Source organism: Saccopteryx leptura, chromosome 6 (assembly GCF_036850995.1).
Source record: "Saccopteryx leptura isolate mSacLep1 chromosome 6, mSacLep1_pri_phased_curated, whole genome shotgun sequence".
Lineage (NCBI taxonomy): Eukaryota > Metazoa > Chordata > Mammalia > Chiroptera > Emballonuridae > Saccopteryx > Saccopteryx leptura.
In genome coordinates, this window is record NC_089508.1 from 172,326,306 (window position 1) to 172,342,744 (window position 16,439).

At 50.2% G+C, this 16,439-nt stretch overlaps 1 protein-coding gene across 5 annotated transcripts in view; it reads right to left on the minus strand.

Annotated features, from left to right (window-relative positions):
* Window positions 1-16,439, minus strand: part of TNIP1 (TNFAIP3 interacting protein 1) — a 48,591-nt gene that overhangs the window by 29,868 nt on the left and 2,284 nt on the right. For 2 of the 5 annotated variants that reach the window (XM_066342100.1, XM_066342102.1), the window contains exon 1: window positions 11,551-11,702. The exons of 2 other annotated variants lie outside the window; for them this stretch is intronic. The gene's annotated coding sequence lies outside the window, so the exon portion shown is untranslated. Of the gene's footprint in view, window positions 1-11,550; window positions 11,703-16,439 lie in introns of those variants that run through there. One more of the 5 variants, XM_066342103.1, reaches the window with a different exon arrangement.

Genomic DNA, 16,439 nt, shown 5'->3' on the forward strand with positions numbered 1-16,439 from the left:
AGCGCTTGATCCTGCCCCTGCCTCCTGACAGTCCGCGTGTCAACATCCCGAGAGCCTGACCGTGACCTACTGACAGAGGCTCCTGGACAACCACACACTCCTGGCAACAGGGTTGGCACTGCCACACTCCATCAGAGATGCCCAGATGGAAGGCCAGGCGACACAGCAAGATGCAGGACACAGAAACTGAAACCCCATCTCCACATCCTCCAAACCACACCACGCTCAGGCTCTCTCTCAGCACCGGGGAGCCGACAGGGAAAGGGGGGCCAGGAGAAGCCAAAGAGGGAGCAGACAGCGTTCTTCTCCCAACTCCAGCCTCAGCAGGGAGAACAGGCTGCCAGGCAGAGGGCGGATGGATGGAAGAAACACAAAAGAGCCTACTGTGAGAAAACCCTCTCTGGGGGTCAGAGGAGCCCTCAAGGGACAGCCTGGATTTCTGGAGGAAAGAAAGACAAAGAGAGAAATGGGGAATTTCCACGTCCTGCTGACCTCATGCCCAGATGGTGGTCAGCAGTTCCAGGATGACTGCCGGACAGACAGGAACTCTCCTCCTGGTCAGTGTGGTTTGTGTAACCTCTCCTGGAGAGGAATCATTCCCAGGATGACAGAGCTGCACAGGAATCTCCAAGGGCAATGGGCGGACGCCATCACCAGGCGTCCAGGGGCCCTCTGGATGAGGGAATGCATTATTCTCCCGCCCCGCAGGCTGGCAGCATGCTGGGTCAGAGACTCAACCCTCGCCTGGGGCCGTGCGGGAGGCTCAGGCCTCTGACTCCCTCGTGATATGAAGGCCACTAGTCAGGGCCAGAGTACGAAGACCAAAACATCAGGATGGAGCTGGAACCAGAGGCCCCTGCTCTCTTTCCAGTCTGCCCAAACCCCGCCCTCCATTCCTGCCCCGGCCCTGGGACCCCGCTGTCAAGCAGAGGCACCTGCCCCATGTTCTTGAGGAGTTTGGCCCAGACTCCATATCCACATGGGCCTGGTTCCAGCAGCTACAGATCAGCAGGGGACCCTCCAGTAATGGGACACCAACCCACCTTCCCAAAACAGAAACGGCCAGTGGTGAAGAGGCAGCCAGCTCAGACCATCTTCCAAAATAAGACATCAGCTGGGGGCAGGGGTGGGGGGTGTTCCCACAGCTCACCCCGAGGGGCCCGAGGGTACCTCTGGAAGCAGAAAGACCCAGTCTGGGGGCAGACAGGGGCCCAGACAGACAGCCCAGGCAGTGTGGAGATGGAGGTGACGCTGTGGGAACTGAAGGAGCCACCAGCCCAAGTGAGGATGAGGAGGCGGCAGTGTGACAGGGTGACGGGGCGCGTGGGCCCAAATCGCAGCCTCCAACCAAGAAGAGGGTTGAAAACGGTGAGATTCAGAGTTAAATTTACATCCCAGCTTCTGCCCTGAGATGCTTCAGCCCACCTGAGGCTGTCATGTGCTGTCACCAGAAGGAGGACTACCGGGTCCCCCAAATGATTGAAATTTATATAACCAGTAACATTTGCAAGATACCTACTAGTTTCTCAAGCATTGTTTTTCCAACTGATTACCCTACGGCCTTGGGAGGAAGGCAGGACTGATATCTGCTTGACAGATGAGGAAACTGAGGCCCACCTGGGAACTTAATCGTCCGATCCAATGTTGCTGGCACTGGCTGCATCCCAGGGGCAGCTAGACCCTGCAGCCCCGGGGGAAGTGAAGCTCTCCCTGTCCCAGAGGGAAAAGTCCAGGGACATCTCTGGTATTGCAAGTTGGGAGGTCACAGCGCCAACAGTCAACTTCCCAGACAGAGGCAGGGGCTTCCAGGGATGCTGATGGGTGGGGGTGACAGAGAGGTGAAGGAAAGGGGTCTCCAGGAAGAAAAGCAGAAGACAGAAAGTCAGAGGGTCCTAGAGTCTACTCCGCTACTCACAGGCATGAGCGAGCCCCTCCGCTCTCCGCAGGTTGGTTCCCTCCTATGCACAGGGAGAGGCCTGAGCTACAGAGAGGCTGAAGGAAGGCGTAAAGCCTAAGGACAGACAGACGGAGACCCAAGCCCTGCGAGCCAGCAGCAAGTCACGGAAAGAGAGGGGCCCCAGCACACCAGAGATAACAGGGCCTTGGGGTCAGGAAGGAAAGGGTCCCAACAGGGCAGGGCCCAGGCTGGAGTGGGGGAGGCACGCAGGGTGCAACACTGAAGGGGGCGCTCAAGGGTGAGCATGTGAACCTGAGCGAGAGTCCTCCTCGCGTGGGGCCCCCTGCGCTTGCCTCACCCCGTCCCAGCTCTGTCTACCCCTGCAGGCTGTGTAATACGGACCAGTCCCTCCCCTTTTCTGAGCGTCAGTTGCCTCATCTACAAAATAGGAATAATAATAGAATCTACCTGGTATCAAATTAAAGAAATGAAACGAAACAATATGTATACTGTTGGAAGGGAGTTCTTACTTCAGACTTCCTTATTATTTGGTTTATTTAACAAGAAACATATTCATCTTATAATAAAGTTTCCAAAATAATAATAATGTATGCATAGTACTTAGCTAAGTCCCTGGCACATAGTGGGTTCGTAGTGAAAGGAGGAGGCAGCCCCATAACCTTGCTGATTTACAGGCCAAGTCTCCCCCACCCCGTGTATTCCTTCTTTTAACAAGTTTTAGGTTCCTCTGTAAACTCAGTAAGCCAGGTCATGGCATCCACTCAACATCTGGCAACTGTAAATAGCCGTGAGACAGAGACACTGGTACAAGTACCGTACCAGTGAAGACGGAGGTACAAGATTCCCATGGACCATGATACCACACTTATGCAAGACTGAGACTCATCTGAGCCTCATTTCCCTCAATTATACATGGGAATATCCTTCAAACCCCCCACCCCAAGGGATGAGAGGAAGTGAGCCATCATGAAAACACCTTGCAAACTAAAGCAAAATCTGTCTCCACCCACTTCCCGAGCAGGGAAACTGTGGTCCCAGGCCCATCCACTAAAGAGCAGGCTGTGCCCTCTTGATGACTGTCAGCAAAGACACAGCGCCCACTTTAGACAGAGTGTACTTGGGAAGCCCCACCCTAGCATCCTCGCCAGTGAGGAGCCAGGGACTGAGTCAGTCTCTGCAACCCATTCAGCAGTCAAGAGGATGCGGGCGGCAGGTAGACGGTGAGGAGGACCTGGGGCTCAGAAATCCCGGGATCTGGTCAAGGTGCACCAGGGCAAACATCCTCCCCTCACTGGGCCTCCATTTCCTAAGAGGAGGGTTTGCAACACTAGCAATAACACAACATAGTGGGGAGACCAGACAATCCTTAAGGCCCCTTCTAGTTCAACATTCCAGAACTTGCAATTTATTATCACCCTTTCTATAACCTTACTTTAGGGCTCTCTGCAGCTCCAATTCCTCCTAACACCCAAGTAGACTTCCCTGACCCAGGAGCCCTCCTACATGCGCTACCAGGGGTGCTGTCACCTCCCCCAGAGCAGCCAGAAATGCCCAGGTAGTGTCTGTACCGTTCACTGGGTCCTTCCCTCCTCCTGTGTCCTTCTTCCTCCCCTTCCCTCCCCTGACTCGCCCACAGAAGGAACCCCACAGCCTGCACCCAGCCAGCACACCGAGGTTCCACACCACCAGCCTGGGACAGGGGGGTAGGCCAGGGCCGTCAGCCAGCAGGAATCCTGCAAAAGACGACCAAGGAGCACCTACCTCAAGCTGGGGTTGCCGAGTGCTCCCATATGCCAGACCTTGGGCTCCATCAGGATGCTCATTGCCTCATTTTCCTCTCACCACCCAGAGATAAAAATCAGCATCCCTATTTTCCAGCAAGTATCCTCTCAGCTAGACAGCATTATCTCTAGTTTTCAGATCAGAAAGCAGACTCAGAGAGGTTAAGTCACTTGGCTAAGGACACACAGCTGCTGATTAGTGGCAGAACAAAGAGTCCAGTCTCGATCTGTCAGACTCCAATACAGATGCCTTTTCCACTGGCCTGCAGTGTCTGAGAGGCAATGGGCCGAAGCTCAGGGGAGGAAACCAGCCCCGCTACTGGCTACCTGGCACATACCCCCAAGTTCCCAGCCCCCGCCTCTATGTGTCTCTAACCCTGTGTGTAACCAGTCCCCGGCTGCCCTCATCACCATCACCAGGGCTTACAATCTCAGGCTGGGAGGAACTCAGGGGAAATTCAGCCCTGTGCTTATCCAGTCCCTAGGGAAGCCAAGGGACTGCAGCTGATTACCTTTAGTGACCCAGACTTCCTCCCCAAGGAGCCTCCCCTGGGCAGCTCTGCCTCCCGGTCCCTTGGAGTAGGGAACAAGATGCCTCCCTTCTCCACTTCAGCCCTGAAGCGATCTGGACCCGCAGCAGCGTTCTCTTGAAGCTGACCAGCCCTTGTTCTCTTCAGCGTTTCTCATAGGAATGGCTTTCAGACCCCTCCCCATCCACCACGCTCAACCCTCCACCTCCTCCGCCCTCTCTGTAGCTGGTCCTGAAACTGAACACACATTCCAGGTGTGGCCTGTTGGATCAAACAGAGACGCTCTCACCTCCACCCTTGCATATATTATGTTTCTACTGGTCCCGCCTAGTATACATTTGTTTTTCTTGTAGCTGGGTTGCCTGCAGTAAAGCGTGCCCTTTCTCAATGATGTCAGGCTTATACGCCTGATTGGCTATGAACAAAGTTCTCTTGTAGAAAAGTATGCTTGAGGAGGTTTCAATTATCTAACGGGTCAGACCGATTGAGAAATCCTCTATCAAAGAATCTAGAAATCTTTGCATCACTGTACACAGGGGCTGGACAAAGATGTGCACTGACTGTCACATGCTCTGTGATAGCACAAATGTCCTCAATGTCCATCAAGAGGGGCCTGGTTTAATAAACTAGAGTGTACTTATTCGATGGAAAATTATACAGCCATAAAAAAGAATGAGCATATTGCTTTGCAATGACACAGAACGATGCCCATAAACTATTGTTAAGGAAAAAAAGCAAAATATGGATTTATATGTATAATGGGAATTTAAAAAACACACACACATAGTGTGTGTGCATAAAATCTCAAATGTGCATAGAAAAAGGTCTGGAAAGATACACACCAAACTGCTACTAGACAGCTCTAGAGGAAAACTAGGACGGGCGACTAAAATAATATGAAACTTCTATATTATCTATAATGTTTTTAGTGCTTTACAAGGGAAATTCAGCCCTGTTCAAGTTTTTAAAATTAATTTTAAAACACAGCGGGGACAGGGCAGGAGAGAGAAGACAACTCAGTTTTTACTTTATATCTTTTGTATTGAATTTTTTTCCCCTCCAATGAGCACATATTATTTTTTAAAGAAAACTTTAAATATATAGATATTTTTAATTTAAGTGTCTTGACAAGGTGAGGACAATAGAGAAGGCCTACTGTTCTGGTGCCGAATGAGGCTGCAGGGCTGTGGGCGGGCGGGAGCAGGCTCCTCCCTGTGTGTCTGCGTCACACGGCAGACAAGGCCGGAGGGATGTGATCACAAAAAGGAGGAAAGTGGCCTGACCTGTGGTGGCGCAGTGGGTAAACCGTCGGCCTGGAACGCTGAGGCTGCCGGTTCTAGGTCCTAGCTTCCTTGGTCAAGGCACATATGAGAGTCGATGCTTCCTACTCCTTCCCCCTTCTACTCTCTCTCTGTCCCTCTCTCTTTTTTTCTCTCTCTTCTCTAAAATAAATAAATAAAATCTTAAAAAAAAAAAAAAAGGAGGAAAGTCCAGGGGCAAGTTTTCGAGTCCAGTGCTTCAGTGGATGGAGAGCTGGTAACCACAGAGGAGGGTTTCAGCCTGGAACCTGCCAGAGGGCCTGGCTTCAGGAAGGTCAGGGCTGGCCTCGAGGTGGCAAAGCTGGGAAGAGAAGCCCCAGACTTCGGGTAATCTCCCTCCGCTGGAAACAGGTGCGAGCACCCCGCCCACTGCCCTAGCGTCCTCACACCTGGCCTGACACCTGTGTTGCTGGAGAGGAGGCTGGGTCGGGACCCGGGCAGAGCTTGGCTCAAGGCCAGAGTTCCCACGGGACAAAGAGAAACCCGCATCGGTCCCCACCCTGTGCTCCCCGTGGCCAACAGCCCCCTAAGGAGGGCTAAGAAGGCAGCCCAAGCAACCCCAGGCCACTTTCCTCCTCCCCCATTCATGCCTCCTCCTAGCTCCCAGGACCCACGGTGCACACAATCCATGACCTCCCTCCCAGCAGCTGGGAGCTCACCCAGTCCAGAAGGGCCTCCACTATCATATCAGCTACAGGGACAAAGGGCACTGAGCCCAAACTTGGGAGGAAAGGGATGAGGATCTCAACTGTCCTTCTGGCTCCAGGCGCCAATACACCAAAGCTGGTTTATCCAAGGAAGCGTGTGTCCAACCCTGTAACTGCCCCCTCTAAAAGGAAAGATGACAACTTTTGAGGATTCCTTTATACCAAATATGACGGAAAGAGGCTTTAATGGGTTCAAATCCTGGCTCTGCTCCCTCACCAGGTGACCCTGAGTGGCCTTGCTTTCCTTGTTTTTTCCTATGGAAATGCTGAGAGGACCAACCAGAAACCATGTACTAAAGTACTATCCCAACAGAAGCCTTAATGGCTAGGAAGGGGACAGCTGCCCCGAGGTAAGACCATTCAGATAAAAGTCAACTGTCATGTTTTAACAGCAAAAGCTGGAAACTACCTAATGAAAAAGAAAATGAGTAAGTATACTGGGGCAATTTCATACCAGGGAAGACTACACAGTCATAAAAAATGAATGAACCTTTAGGGACCCAGAGCCTCAGATACCAACATGGATGAATCTCACAAATATATTAAGCAAAACAAGTAAGTTTCAGAAGAATATAGTTGGTATGGCTTTTAAGTAACATTTTAAAACATACAAAACAATATTACATATTGCTTAGGGAGGTATATATTTACAATAAAACTATGGAGAAATGAAAAATACAAGAGAATGAACTCTAAATTCAGGGAAGGGGATGATCAGGGAGAAATCTCAGGTGCACAGAAATGTGTCCTAGTGGGTGCCCAGGTATATGCTTATTACCCTCTCTGTCTGAAAGATTCCTTCATATTTTCCGAAAGTCAATGTTGCCATCTTCAGACCCTCCTCTCAGGGGCTGGGGGTGAGGTTAGCACTTGTGGAGGCAGAAGTAGGGGCATGGAGGGGCCCAGGATCCTCAACCTCTGAGACAGCTGGCCATGATGGAGGCAGAGGACAACGGCCAGCAGAGCGAGTGCTCACCAGTGTGGGTGGAGACCAAACCAGAGGCCCCTGACTCATGGGACACCCCCTACCGACGCCCGCCCTAAAAATACCAGCTCTGGCTTCTGAGTATGACTCCTTGGTGATATGACTTCCACAGTATCCTCTCCTCTGCCTTCCCCCCACACACATCCCTCTGCCTGGGCCACCCCACCGGGTTTGTCCGCTCGTAGGTGCTCAAGGACACAGGGAACAGCCTCGAGGTGAGGTCCTCGGGAGAAAAGAATCCCACAGGAGGGCAGCCCTCAGACAGAGAGCCAGCTGCCCTCGGGCCAGTCATTCATTCCTGTCGGAAGACTGACTGTCCGGGCCAGTCATGGGGAAAAACGTCAAGAACTTCCTGCAACTGGCATGGTGGCTGCCAAGGTCTGTTTCTAGGGTGCAATTCCCCTGAGGACCTGACACCTTCGTGCACAGAGGGCCAGGGAAAGGAGCAGCACAGTGTGGCCTCTAGAAGCAGAGAGGGTGGGCCCAGAGAGGCCGGCTCCGCAGGGAAAGCTCAGTAGCCGCTGGAGGCTCCATCGCTGAGCTACATACGGAGTTTTCAGAGCTGGAAGAGGACACCCTGAGACACCCGCCAGTGCAATCCCTCTATTCTGCAGCTGCGACACCAAAGCCAGCAAAGCGAAGACCTGCCCAAGGCTGCATGGGATGGTGGTGATGCAGAGGGGAGGCCCACCGGGCCTGCTGGGGGCCAGCTGGGTCCTCTCTGCCGCTCCACACTACTACCGAGCCTCTTCCCTTTCCCCCTCCCCTGACGTGGCCAGGTGAGCAATGAGGGAACACAGAAGAGGCAACAAAGGAAGAACCTGCACCAAGCCCCCTCCACCTCCCATAAAAGCAAGCTACCTGTAACAACGTTGGGAGAAGCTGCCTGCCAGGCAGAGCGCCCCTGACCCTGAGGGTGGGGGATAAGTGGAGGCTGGATGACCACCTGCTGGGGCTCTGGGTGCTGTTGAGGGAACTTGGGCCAGATGTCCTCTGCTATTCTAGCCAGGGACGGAAAGATGTCTGACACAAGGCAAAGGACAAGCCAGCCAGAGGACACAGCATGATCCACAGGTGGCAGAGGGTCAAAGGCAAGTTTTCCTGAAGCACAGGAAAATGGACTATCCTCATCTTCTCCTATCAAAATCTCGTCAGTCTCCTTATGATCATCACGGCTAACCAGGTCGGCAGTGGGCATTCCCTGATGGCTTTGTCATCTCAGCGCTGAGTGCTTGACACGAACTCTTACTGTCCGCACCACTCTAGAAAGTAGCACTGACATCACTGAATCTTACAGACGAGGAAGCACCTACCCAGGTGCATTTGCTCCGATGCCAGGGGTTCTCGAAGAGCTGCCCAAACCAAAAGCAGTGTCACCAGCACCCACTGGACCAGACATCATGGGCCACTGCCCAGGGACCTACAAAGCCGCCTGGGTGATTCTGACACTTGCTTAAGTTTGCCAACCAAATGCTCTGATCACTTCCCAATGCTGCCCGCAGGGAAAAACCAACCCGGCTCTGCCTCGTAGTCAGGACTCTAGAGATTTTCCTAGCCTAGCTGGTCAGCTCCCCCAAACCCGCTACCTTACCCCAAATCTGCTACCAAGTTCCAGAAGGGGTCCAGGCCCAGCTCTGTACCTCATCATCTTTCTAGGGCCTGGCCTTGGAGCCACCTCCCTCCAGAAGCTCCCTGCCCAACTGTGGCCCCAGACTGCTCCACACTCCATTCAGACATACTGCTGGGCATCTGCTGGCAGGCAATGGCTTCCAGACAGAGCTCAGAGCACACTTCTCCCATTCCACCACAAGCAACGAGCTCCAGGGCAGAGTCAGTTCCTATGCTCCTGAGCCTCAGGCCACTTTCACTGCAGGGGGGTGCCAGGGCCATCAGAAAATGATTGCTGATTATTAGAAGGGGGGAAAATGCCTCAGGAAGCAGGTTCTGGTTCTCATCCTGACTGCACTACCTCTCGGGACAGGCGCCTTCCCATATCTAGGCCTCGGTTTCCTCACCTGGGAAATGCACCATTATTCTAATTTCTTCGATTCTTCTCACCCATTGCACAAAGTCAGCAGAGCTTTACCCTAGACACCCATATCAGGGATGCACAGGTACCCCTAAAGAGATCCCTGCTCTCGCCCTTCTAGTCTAGGAAAAGAGAAAGAAAACAAACAAGTAAAACACTGAAATGACTATGTGCCAGACACTAAGTTCTATACATATATTCTCATTCACAAATAAATAAGATTATTTCACAGCATGACAAATGTATGAAAAAAATATATAACAGTTTTATGACAGAAAGTGAAAAAGGGGGCTACTTTGCATAGAAAGGTCAGGGAAGGCCCCTCCAAGGAGGTGACATTTGAGCTGAGACTTGACAGATAAGGAAGAATCAGCCATGGGAAGAGCTGGGGAAAGGTATTCCAGGCAGAAGGAACAGTACACACCAAGGCCTCAAGGAAAGAACAAGCTTGGCAGCGAAGAAGAGTAGGCGCCATGACTAAATGGCAGTGAGCGCAGAAGTAAGACAGTACCCAGTGGTACCCAGAAACGAAGGCAGTCAGACAACCTCCTACAATTCTAAGGTGATCAAATCAGGTCGGCCCGACCCAACCCAGGACATCCGGGCCCAAGTCACAAGCAGCATGGGGGGTAAGGGTATGAGTCAGACCCCACGGCTTCCTGGGGCCCCAAAGGATCTGGTGTGGGCATAGATAGAGACAGGCACCAACCCTAAGCACGAGTGCCACGCCATACCCACGGGAAACCCACGGGTGGGGGAAAACAGGGTCACCTAATATGTAGAACACAGGCACTCACGGCTGCAGCTTCCAGAGAGCCATGATCAAGCGCTTCCATGCAGTGCCAGTCCCTGATCACATTATTTTCCCAGGACACAGCTAGGACAGGAGCCTTGGTCAGTGGAAAGGGAACGGGATCCAGGATTCAAAACTTACTAGTTTGGGGGAAAGTCTTAACCTTTTTGAGACTCAGTTCCTTATCTAAAAATTGAGGCTACTAAAAGTGATGCTCTCCTAGGGTTGTTGAAAAGAATGAGATACTAAAATAAAGCACCAGCATGGCTGGCAGATAACAAGTACTCACAAATGTAAGCTGTTATTATTACCACTTCTGGTTAGTCACTACCTCAGTTCCCTCTTCAGTAATAGGGATATTAATACGATATCACAGGATTGCTATGAGTTTGCACTGATAAATATTCCAGCTTACTAATGCAAGATCCATTGTCAGGAATAAAAAAAAAAAATGGGAGTCCCCTTTCCTGACCTCTCATCAGATGCCAAATTCCCCTCTACCATACCCCACTCTCTGGAAAGTGAGTAAGTGCTGCTTAAATTCTATTTTGACTGTGCTGTGAAATAAAAATGATGTGTTAGGAATCCACAGATTCCCCTGCACTGTCATTCTGCAAGGGGGTGGGAATGGATGTTGCGGATTCTTCTGCATCAGACACAGAAGCCCCGCCCCCCCCCAGCCAAAACAGTCTTTCCCCCAGTCACACAACATTCCCATCCACTCCCATACACACAATTAACGAATGTATGCCATCGCTTCCATGCACCCGAATGTTCTACAGTTGAAAAGTCACCCATATGTAGAAACTCACAACAGCTAACCTGCACATAAACACAAATGTCTCCAACACTTGTGCAAATATGTTCAACACAAACAACAGAGCAGGGAACCTGGAGCTAAATGCCAGCTTTGAAATCCTGACTTGGCAACTCCCTAAGCTGTAAGACCTCAGTTTCCAAGTGCCTCGGTTGGAAACAAAATGGGGATGATAATACTCATTTTGAAGACATATGTGACAAATTAGTGTAATGGATTTTGTAAAGGGTTTTAAGCGCTTGGAAAGCGCCCCAACGATAGTTATTATTTTCCTCTTCATTACCTGTGTACACTGCTTCCAAAACTGGTCACCAACACTGTAAACAGACTTATGCCCGCACACTCCCTCCATAAGGCTGGTGGTACCCACCGCCTGCAAGCCCTGCATTCACCTGCACATTGTTTCTAGACAGGCTCGCTACACAGTGCGCACGCGCACCCACCACCCCCGGCCGGGGGCAGGGATTCCCCACGCAGCTGGACCCCCGGCCAACCCGTGAGGCACCCCGCACCGGGGGACCTCGAGTTCCAGATCCCAGGAGCCAAGGAGCCCAGGCCACCTGGTCGGGCCTGACCTCCCACTCTGAGCGGTCACTGCCTGAGGCTCTGAATGGCCCGGTCCCAGACACCCTTTCTCCGGCTCCAACCTCGCTCAGGCCGGGCAGGCTTACCTGAGGATGAGGGCCTTGCGGGACAGCGCCCCACTCTCCGCGTCCAGCCCCGGGGCCAGGGCCAGGGTAGCGGCCCAGGCCAGGCTCCGGTCCCCTGCACTCTACCAGCTCCCGGGAAGGGGCTGGCACAAGGAAGCGCCAGGAGCCGAACTACCCCACCCCTGGGAAAGTCCCCAGAGATTGACAGGCCGGTGATCCAATCGCGCGCGTCCTCCGGCGGGGGGTGGAGCCCAGAGAGGTAAACAGCCCCTGGAGCTAGCCGAGGGGCCGCGTGTTGCTCCCGCAGGCTGGCCACTTCCTCGGGTCTGGGCAGCTCCTGACGGCACTTTCCGCCCCGGAAGCCTCGGGGTCTGGAATGAGGCTGCGGCCACCTTGAAAGACCAAACTTTAGAGCGGATACAGCCACAGAGACCACCCCACAACTTCCTTGTGCCGAGGGGCACCGAGCCATTGCGGGAGGAAACTTGCCAAAAGGCACGTAGGCATTTGGAGCTGAGCCAGACTTACAGCTCTGAACCCCAGAGTACGGCCTAAGGCGCTGCGGGACTTCTGAACAGAGCTCATAGAAATTCCGAGCTGAAAGGACCCTTCAGGAATCTTACTGTTACTGCTAACATTTACTACACCAGACGTTGTAAGCACTTTGCATGCATTACTTTAATTTGCACACTCTAGTGAGGTGGGTTTTGTTCCCCTCTCCCTTTTTTAAACCATAAATATACAAAGCTCAGAGAGGTTAGATGACTTCGGCAAGTGGCTGAACCAAGATTCAAACCCAGGTGGACAAAGCCAGAGCCGGCCTCCTGCCCTGCCTACCTAGTATACCTTAGGTGGGCCAGACCATCCAAACAGGCTGTGGGTTTTCCAGATCCATAAAGAGCAGTAACTTGGTTTAAGGTTAGAAACAATTCTCTCTCTCTCTCTCTCTCTCTCTCTCTCTCTCTCTGTCTCCTTTAAGATTTTATTTGGCCTGACCTGTGGTGACGCAATGGAAAAAGCGTCGACCTGGAACACTGAGGTCCTTGGTTCAAAACCCTGGGCTTGGTCAGTCAAGGCACATATGGGAGTTGATGCTTCCTGCTCCTCCCCCTTCTCTTTCCCTTCTCTGTCTCTCCTCTCTAAAATGAATAAATAAAAAGCTTTAAAAAATAAACAGCTACCATCACAAGACAGTAGGAATTTAAAAACAAAACAAAAAAAACCTGACCTGTGGTGGCACAGTGGAAAAAGCATCAACCTGAGATGCTGAGTTCGCTGGTTCAAAACCCTGGACTTGCCTGGTCAAGGTTAATGCTTCCTGCTCCTCTCCTCTTCTCTCTCCCTTCTCCCTCTCCCTCTCTCTTCTCTAAAATGAATAAATAAAATCTTAAAAAAAAAAAAAATTAACCCTTTGAGTAGTAACGAACGTTCATGTACATTCCCGTGCCTCCTGACCATCCAGAGTACGATTGATTTATTTTAAAAATGTGTAAGGCAACATTAAAAAAAGACAAATGTATGTTCTTGTTTCCATAAATTGGTTATCAAATAAACAGGATTTTAAGTTAATAAAACTGGAACTGGAACTAATTTCAGTTTTTTGAAAAAAACTCACTCCAGGGGGTCAGTAAATATGAAAAAAACTTACTACTCAAAGAGTTAAAAAAAAAAGATTTTCAGAGAGAGGAGAGAGAGAGAGAAAGGTGATTGTAGGGGGCGGGAGGAGCAGAAGAATAAATTAATAATAGTTGCTTCTTGTATGTGCCTAGACCCGGCAAGGCTGGGGTTTCCAATGGTGGACCCCAGCATTCCAGCTTGAGGCTCTATCCACTACATCACCACAGACCAGGCACTTTTTTTAAGATCATCGTTTTATTTTAAAGTGGTAAGTTTTCATTTTAGAAAGGGTTTGAGGAGCTATTTCACACAGGCCCTCATTTTACAAATGGAGACATTTGTCCATCAACTACACACACACACACACACACACACACACACACACACACACACACACACACACACACACACCCTACCTCTACCCAAGTACATGTCTAATCCACACACACACACACACACACACACACACACCCTACCTCTACCCAAGCACATGTCTAATCCAAGCACGCTCTTTTTAGGCTTTGTGACATCCTGGGATGCCTTCAATTACTTCAAAGATGTTCTCAAATTCCCAAAACAATATTAATTCTAGTTCATTTTCATTATGAAAACAAGTAAACATACACCCAGGTTTTGAAGAAAGGGAGGGACCGAGTGATGCAGACACCAAAGCACCAGCTGTCACCACGGGGGAGGGTAAAGGGAGATTAGAATCTACTGGCAGCCCTCAGGCATCACCTCTACCCATTGGGCCCCCCAAACCGGTTTTCTTCCTGTTCTCCATCTATACATCCCAAATTGCTTCTTCCTAGAATATTCCTAGAATACTCTCTTCCTAATCCCAAGCCAAGTCTGCCTCCTCATGAACACTACAGTTTATTTTATTTGCATTTTGTTTCCAAACTATTTCAGCTGTTTTTATAAAATATCTGACTAACCTTAGAGAGTTAGGAAATACTCTCACTCCCTAAAATGCCAGATGATCCCTAGGTAGGTTTTTTGGACAATGCTCTAGTATTGTCCATACAGTTACCTTTTTGCCTGATTTCCCACGTTTGGATAATTTTTCTTTTTCTTTTTCTTTTTCTTTTTTTTTTTAAACAGAGTTATAACTTACAACCCTTGAGGATTTTTTTAAATTTAATTTTATTTTATTTTATTTATTCATTTTAGAGAAGAGAGAGAAAGGAAGAGAAAGAGAGGAGAGAGAGACAGAGAGAGAAGGTGGGGAGGAGCTGGAAGCATCAACTCCCATATGTGCCTTAACCAGGCAAACCCAGGGTTTCGAACCGGCGACCTCAGCATTTCCAGGTCGACGCTTTATCCACTGAGCCACCACAGGTCAGGCCCGATAATTTTTCTTAACAATTACAGTGTATGAGAAAACTCATCTCTTCAAAATCATGACCACATCCACCCGTTCCATCTTTTTAAATCTTTGTTTGACTTCAGAACACCCTACCATGTTAGAGGCCATAGAGACCATTGATCACAATCCCATTTGACAGGTCGGTAAACAGAGGCCTCCATGTAGTAAAGAACTTGTTCAAGGCCACAAGTGTTAAGTGATACAACTGAGGACCTAGGCTCCAGGCCTATGTACACTTTTCCACTGCACCATGTTGTCTTTACAAGGTCATGATTTTTCTTACTGTCTTACAGAGACTCAGCATTCATTATGAACATAGGCTATGAATTTAACTAATGGGGTTCTACTCCACCACTTACTACCTGGGTGGCCTCTCTAAGTCTCCGTTCCTATCTGAACATGGAGATAATAATTGTAGTTACCCCTCAGGTGATCACGAGGATAAAGGAGATAATGCAAGTAAAGCCCAAAACTTGGCACGCAGAGGCATTTGAGAAATTACAATGGTATGGAGACATGGATTGTGTGCATTGGGTAGGATGTCACCATTTACACCCAGGAACACAGCCTTCCCAAGTTCCATCCTACCATCCTCATCCACTACGGGACCATAGACTGGGGGCCTGGCAGGATGGGACACAGGTCCCCTAGCTCGTCACCCCCGGCTCCTCCTGGAAGGAGATTTCTAAGCCAGGAGGCTGGGCCTGACACTGGGCGCTGAGTGACTCAGTCACCTGGGAACCTCTTGCTCTTCCAGAGTGACAACAAGCACTTGTGCAAAGCCCCACCTGGAAGGACAATCAAAAGGCCCGGGTTGTGTTGTGTTTTGTTTTAAAGCACAGTTTTTCCATCTCCCTTCTGCCACTCCCTCCGCCACCTCCCCCAAGGCCGCTCCAAAGTCACACCTAAATCCACATTTGCAGGAAATAAAAAACACACCCCAAACGCACCTATCACTGATTGAGCTCTAAACCAAGTGCCTAAAGAGGAGTGGAGGCTGCATATTAAACACATTAAAAGGTAACATTTGTGCCTGACCTGTGGTGACGTAGTGGATAAAGCATCGACCTGGAACACTGAGGTCGCTGGTTCAAAACCCTGGGCTTTCCTGGTCAAGGCACATATGGGAGTTGATGCTTCCTGCTCCTCCCTTCTCTCTCTCTTTCTCTTTCTCTCTCTCTCTCTCCTCTCTAAAATGAATAAATAACTAAAGTCTTTTTTAAAAAAAGGTAACATTTGTGAAGGATTTGCTGTATGCTAGGCCTATATGTTTACATAGCATGTCTCCCAATCACCCTCTGCGGTCAGGACCATTACCATCCCTGTTTCTCAGATGAAACTGGGCTTTGGAGCTGTTAGATGACCTGGACAAGGTCATCTACGGTAACCATGTAACTGGAGCAGGAAGATCCAAACTCTTAACACTCTTAACACTCTTCAGCACTGTCTTATGGGGTCTTTGCCAGCTAGCAAGACATAGAACTCAAAATGCCATTCCTTGTAGAAGGTTGTTAGAAAGCCTCAAACCCAGCCTTGGTCTTATAAAGATGAAGCCACAGGGGGGCAGGAATGTACCGGAGGTCTCACAGCAAGTTTGTGATTAGTACTTGTGACTAGAACCCAAGTCTTCTGTTTCCAGATCAGCGCTATTTCCACACGCCCCACTGCTGGGAAATGGAGCTTCCAAAGTAAACGAGCAGATATGTGATTCCATTATGTGAATTAGTGAGGCAGGGCCTTGGCTAGGGGGTCAGTGACACTCAAGCAGCTAAGGAATCAAGAAAAGAGCAATTCTGGGTCTGGGTCCCTTCCTTAGATCCAGTCTCCTGTCTCCATAGCCCGAGGTTCTCTTGGGAATGTAAAATCCTACTGTGGATTCTAGGTGCTTTTTGGTGTTGGGTGTGTGCATATGGGAGAGATTTCA